The sequence below is a fragment of the Miscanthus floridulus genome, chromosome 8 (assembly GCF_019320115.1).
Source record: "Miscanthus floridulus cultivar M001 chromosome 8, ASM1932011v1, whole genome shotgun sequence".
NCBI lineage: Eukaryota > Viridiplantae > Streptophyta > Magnoliopsida > Poales > Poaceae > Miscanthus > Miscanthus floridulus.
The window spans coordinates 215,710,018-215,716,703 of NC_089587.1; the positions used below are offsets into that span (position 1 = coordinate 215,710,018).

General features: G+C 43.1%; 2 pseudogenes; both read left to right on the top strand.

The window, feature by feature from the left end:
* Positions 1 to 1,612: 1,612 nt before the first annotated feature.
* Positions 1,613 to 3,758, top strand: LOC136470625 (glutathione S-transferase T3-like; annotated as a pseudogene).
* A 692-nt stretch (positions 3,759 to 4,450) lies between these two features.
* On the top strand, positions 4,451 to 5,668 carry LOC136474933 (uncharacterized; annotated as a pseudogene).
* Positions 5,669 to 6,686: the final 1,018 nt, after the last annotated feature.

Sequence of the window (6,686 nt, forward strand, 5' to 3'; positions counted from 1 at the left end):
GGGTGTTCGGCTGGTATGGTTGTGGAAGAATTTGAATGGTTTGGAAGAATTCTGGAGGAATTTATGAGAGAAAAATACTGTTCTGGATGAAAAAAAAAAGCGGATTAAGCCGGATTTAAGAGCAGAAACAGGGCGTTTGTTCTTAACACCAATCGCTCTCGTGCATGTATGGCCGCATTCCTGCAACAATGCAAGCAAACTTTACTGATGACCTGCATGCTAGTTCTCCGATATCAAATGTCACAGCAAGAGCAAACAAACAGCATCGTTTGGCAGATTTCGTTGTTGTATTCGTTCTTGCCAAGTTGAGAGCAGTGGGGAGTACAGTAGTAATTAATATATAGCGCGGTGGAGCACATGAATTAGGGGGTGTTTTAGTCGCTCCTAAATTTTATGTCACATCAAATGTTTAGAGGATAATAAGAAGCATTAAATATAAATTAATTACAAAACCAATTATATAGATGAATGCTAATTTTTGAGACGATTTTTTAAGCCTAATTAATCTATCATTAGCACATGTTTACTGTAGCACCACGTTGTCAAATCATGAACTAATTAGACTTAAAAGATTCGTCTCGTAAATTAGTCACAAGTTGTGCAATTAGTTTCGTAATTAGTCTATATTTAATACTCCATACATGTGTCCAAACATTCGATGTGATATGAATTTTAGGAGGAGGACAAGAAACCAAACAAGCCCTTAGGCCTTCTGTAATGTGTGGCCTCAGTGATGCTTAGAAAAGAGAGAGAAACTATAGGAATCGCTCTTGCCACTGCAGCATGTGGTGCTAACTTTTAGTGATGCTCGAGAAACAGGGAGCGAGGCAAGTACTTGCATCGCTCCTAAACCGCTCCCATTCAATAGAAAACGATTTTCATGATACTGCTCTAGTCTGTTTGCTGCTCTGCTCCGTACGAAAGGCTGAGAGAAAAAGCTGTGCATGGGGGTCATAGAGTGATGCCAGCTACTCTTGCACGTTGCAACACTTGAAGAGTGATTCCCGTTTTAGAGCAAGTATTATAAGGCTGAGTCAGCCGGCTAAATAGAGGACACATCAGGAAAACAGATGATTTGGCGGAGAGAGAATAGGAGAGAGAGAATGGATCGGCGCTTATCTCTTCGCCCGGCTGAATCCCACCACACCGTCCGTTCGCAGCCGGGTGCGGACGCTTTGGTCGACGCTTCGCTCCCCACCTCCTTCCCTTCTCGATCTCGTGCGGCACCCCCAAAATCCACTCGTCCGTGCCCTTCCCTGCTCGCCCGCGCGCCAAATCCCGCCGCAACTCCACCAGATTCGCGCCAAAATCGTTTCCTCTCCTCCCGAATCAATGCCTTGCGCGCCAAATTGAAGGACAAAAGCCCCAAATCCTTGCAAAACTCTCGGTTCCCAAACCCTAACCAGCAACCCACTGCCAGAGCCATTGCAAGATGGGTGGCAAATCAAAGAGGACGTCTGCACCGGCGCCTATGGAGATTCCACCGCAGCAGCCTCTTCCCATCCCGCCGCATGGACTCGGCACCTGGTTTCCAACACCACCTATGCAGTCCTCAACGTCCTCTGCACCATGGTGGCATGCCGGACATCAGCAACTAGGCTTGGCAGGTTCCATGCCTCAAGGCTCGTCGTGGATGCTACCTCCCTCCGTATCTTCTCAGCCTGTGGCTGAGAACGATGATGAATCTGAAGTGCAGGCATGGTATGTATCCTCCATTACTTAGCTTTCCAAATGCGGGTCTACGCCGCCTGGTACCGAACCAACCGTAGGAGGAGTTACGCTGCCACCCCCGCGAGTGGAGTAGCTGATATTCTATTGATTATTCGTTTGGATGCTGCGGACCCCAACCCTGGGCATCAATTTGGGTGCTGTGTGCCATGACCCTGCGCATCAATTTTACAAGCTATCTCCCCTTATTTCTTCGTTTTTCTTCTACAAGTATCTTATTAATATCTTGTTTTGACACTATGGATTCTATTGATTCTTTGCGTCAGTCTAACGAAATAATGTTGGTCCAGGCATATATGAGTATATGACTTCGGGCTTGCTTTTGACTCTATAAGTGACAAAAAACTTTTTGATGATTATGACATCGGAAATATATATCTCCATTTTTTATTTAGTTGATTAAAAGTTTAAAAAAATCTAAGTGTACTTGAAGACCCTGAGTATCTCCAAGTATACCTTAATTTCATATTCCCTGAACCTCAGCTAATTTGATGAATTTGCCACAGGAAGAGCCCTCGCCAAAATTCTGTTCATTGAACTTCTGCAGGGCTGGAACTTTTCTGTATAGTTAGACTGGAAGGTAACAACAAACTTAGAATTGAAAGCTCGGCAAACAGAGAACTGAATTTTTTTACAGGATGTATTTCAGTCCATAGTGTAATTCTGGACTATTATGGCACAGGCTATTCATATTACCCCTTCAGTCTGTAGTGTTATTCTTGACTATTCCACAGACTATTCAGAATAGAAAGCTTCAATAACAGACCCCTGGAGTAAAAAAAACATTGATGGTGCTGCGTAGCCTGTGAAATGGTTTTGAGCTGTGTTACTGCTATCTAGACTGAAAAGTAACCCACATGCAGATTGAAGCTATTACCCCCTAGATTAAAAACAATGTAGCACAATTATTAGGATATGTACCCATTTAAAAATAGACAAAAGAGGAAAGGTTTCCTTTCTGAATGATTAAGACTGAAATGTCCTCTACGTGAACCTGTATACCTGTTACAAGACTGAAAAGGTTCCTGCGAGATTAAGAACAGGGACGAGCAGGGAGGGGTACTACCGGCAAGGGGCGAGCCATGGCGGCTTGTGTGCATGTCGATCGAATGAGCTGCCGAGAGTAGAATATTTTATTCTCTTTTTTGATACATGGGACACAAAAAATGTGAAATAGACTCTGCTATATTCTTAATTGAATCAAACTCTCTATGTACTAGATTTTTTGATTTAATGCATTTTTTATAGGGGACCAAATCTTTACCCTCCTGGTGGTTTCATGAGTTTTATGAATAGCACAGCAAGCCCTAGAGGCTTAGTGAGCAATGGGAGTAAATCGCAAGCAATCAATCTTGCTGATGATGAAGATGATGGCAAGTGTGGTAGGACTGAAAAACGCATGCTATGGACAAAAAAGGAGGATCTGAGATTGGTATGTTATTTTTTCTGTTAGTTCCATCCATGAGTTGCACTAAAAACATCCTGGTAATCATCTTTTGTTAATGTTGTAGGTTAGTGCTTGGTTAAAAAGTTCAAATGATCCTATCCAGTCCAACTACAGGAAAAATGATCAATATTGGAAAAGTGTTGCTGATATCTACAATAGCACCACCCCAAAAGACCGAGCAAGGCAAGTCAAGCAAATTAAAGATCATTTTCTAAGAATTAAGAAAAGGGTTCAATGGTTTTGTGGTAGCTGGAAAGAGGCCAACGCTCTATGGGCTAGTGGTGAATCTGATGCAGATATTGAGACTAAGGCAATGAAATCTTAAGAAGAAGAGCACAAAAAAGATGGCCCATTTACGTTTAAGCATTGCTGGGAGGTTCTTCGAAAGGAACCAAAATGGGAAGCCTATTTGGAATGCCTAGAAGACCTCGAGCCGGACAAAAGAAAGTTCTGTGAAGAGGATGATGTGGGGAAATGTTTCTCTCTAGATGATGATGCTGATGAGCGGCCAATAGGAGGCAAGCAAGCTAAGGAGCAGCGCAAAGAAGAAGAAAAAGGGCCAGCCATGTATAATAGATCTTGAGGATGAGCTTAACAGCTTTTTGGATGCTCAGAAAACAGCAAATGAAGGGCGTAAAGAGATGTTAGAGACGCAAAGGCGTGTGTCTAGTGAGAATCTTGAAGCTCGGAAGCTTGCGCACCTTGCAGCAAAAGAGCACAAGGAGTCAGTCATGCTAGAAACATATCGAGCGCTATTGATGAAAGAGACAACAAGTATGCCTGAAGATGTGAGATCTAAGCATGTGTTGGCACTGAAGTGTTTGAGGGAGAAGCTATTTAACAAAAATGACTAAGGTACTGAAAATGTTTTGCCTGTCTTTAATCCAGTGCTGAAAATTAGGACCTAATTACAATGCAGTCAATAGTCTACAACTACAATTAAATTGCAGCTAATTACAATGCAGTCAATAGTCCACAACTACAATTAAATTGTAGCTAATTACAATGCAGTCAATAGTCCACAACTACAATTAAATTGCACATAATTGCAATGCAGTGCCGAACACTCTCATCTAGGAAGCTCATCTATATAATCCTCCCAAACCCATCTCACTTCTACAACTCATCAGAACACTCTCATCTTCCTGCTAAGTCAAAACCATGTCGGATTCATCCTCATATTCAGATGATTCCGATGAGCTAGCCCCTACCAAAATCATTGAAGAGCATATTGCTGAGTAGAGCGTCCTAGACTCCTTTGCTAGGAAGCTCGCAATGAAGTTCAAGGCTGCCTTCTCGGTTGGAGTACCTCAACGCCAATATGGTTCTAGAAAGAGCATCCAGAGGGATCATGGTGGTGCTCACGAGCGTCTTGTAGAGGACTACTTTGCTACAGAACCACTCTACCCCGAGAGTATGTTCCGTACTAGATTCCGTATGAATAGGCGTCTCTTCCTACGCATTGTGGATGCCCTTGGTCAGTGGTCTCCCTATTTTACTTATAGGGCAGATTGTGTTGGTCGAATAGGGCTATCACCACTGCAGAAGTGTACAGCAGCCATGCGCATGCTGGCTTATGGCAGTCCCGCAGATGCTCTTGATGAGTACTTAAAGATTGGGAAGTCCACTGCATTAGTGTGCTTGGACAAGTTTGCACGAGGGGTGATTGAGGTGTTTGGTGGCGAGTACATGCGACGCCCCACATGTGAGGATGTTGAGCGTATACTACAGGTTAACGAGTCTCGTGGTTTCCCTAGAATGCTAGGTAGCATAGATTACATGCACTGGCGTTGGGAGAAGTGTCCTTTAGCATGGAGGGGGCAATTCACCCGTGGCGATTATGGAGTTCCAACTATAGTGCTAGAAGTTGTTGCTTCCCAGGACCTTCATATTTGGCATGCTTTCTTTGGAGTTGCTGGATCAAATAATGACCTAAATGTGCTCAACCAGCCCCCACTTTTTTTTGATGCCTTAAAAGGAGAGGCCCCTCAAGTTCAGTTTTCAGTCAATGGTAATGAATATAGCACTGGTTATTACCTTGCTGATGGTATATACCCAGAATAGGCAGCCTTCATGAAGAGTATAACACTTCCACAAACAGAGAAGCATAAGTTATTTGCTGAGCATCAAGAAGGGGCAAGGAAAGATGTGGAGCGTGCTTTTGGGGTACTGCAGTCCCGTTTTTCCATTGTTCGTAGGCCCGCACGTCTATGGAAGAGAAAGAGTGTTGGAAGGATCATGCTAGCTTGTGTGATCCTCCACAACATGATAGTGGAAGATGAAAGAGAGAATGCTAAGATTCATATTGACTTGAATGAGAATCCAAGTGCATCGTTTGCTCTACCTCCTGAAGTGAACACCGGTAGTAATCTACGCTTTGCTGATGTGATGCGTAGAAAAGATGCTATCTGTAATCGTCCACAGCATACCCAGCTTAAAGATGATCTGATCGAGCACATTTGGCGTAGGTTTGGAAATAGCCATCATAACTAGTCATGGTAGAATTCTGAAATCTGCATGTTTCTGTTATTTTTTCCCTTCACTGTAAGAACTAACATGATGTCTTACATGTATCTTTTCAGGAATCAGGACTGGGCATGGCTTGCTGAATGCTGCAGATGCTACTTGTAGGTATCTAACTTTTTTCAAATAGAAACTTCTATATCTAATTTCCAGGGGCCATTTGTTCTAATTTTTGCACTATTATATGTTTGCAGTGTCATGTCTTTTGATGCAAATGGGTTGACTGCTCCTCCCTACCGAAGGCCAACTATCAACTCTGTCTTCATGAATAAATAATGGCATGTGTGCCAGCGAACTTTAGCATTGGTTGAAGTTGTTGCTTTTCTATAATCTAGACTATGTTATTTTAAGTGTCGTGTCATGGTGCTATGCCACGTATCGTTAGTGAATTGTTGCTTAAAATTTGTCATTTATCTGGTATTATTTCTTTTATTTAAGTACTTACTTTTGGTTCATCTCAGAATATGTTGTTCTCAGAATATATTGTTTGGTAATGACATGGATAAACATACATGGTTTCTACATGATGAATTGAGCATGCATGTATGGCCACAAAGATGTAGGCCACATCAGATTGAATGCACATGGCAACATTAAATCTTCCCTGCAGCTAATTAAACAGCCTTTTATTATACTAGCAGGCTGAATAGCCGGCTGTAAGTGATATGGCGTTTGCTTACAGCCTTCAGCAGGCTAAATCATTGTCCTTGCTCCTAGCTGTGGGACCCGATGTTTTTCCTGGCACTACTCCCACGCTGCAGAAGGTCTTAGTCCTCCTTGCACTGTTTCATCAAAACTGACAGGGAAAAAAGCAAAAGGCGTCCGCGGAGAGACGGGCGTCACAGTACCCTTTAGAGCTACTCCCTCCGTCCCATTGAGTTTGTCGCTCGGGAATCGGGATTGTGAGGGGGACACGGTTTTCCAACGACAAACTCAATGGGACGGAGGCGGAGGCACTACAAGATTTTCGGTCTACTGCAACGCCAAA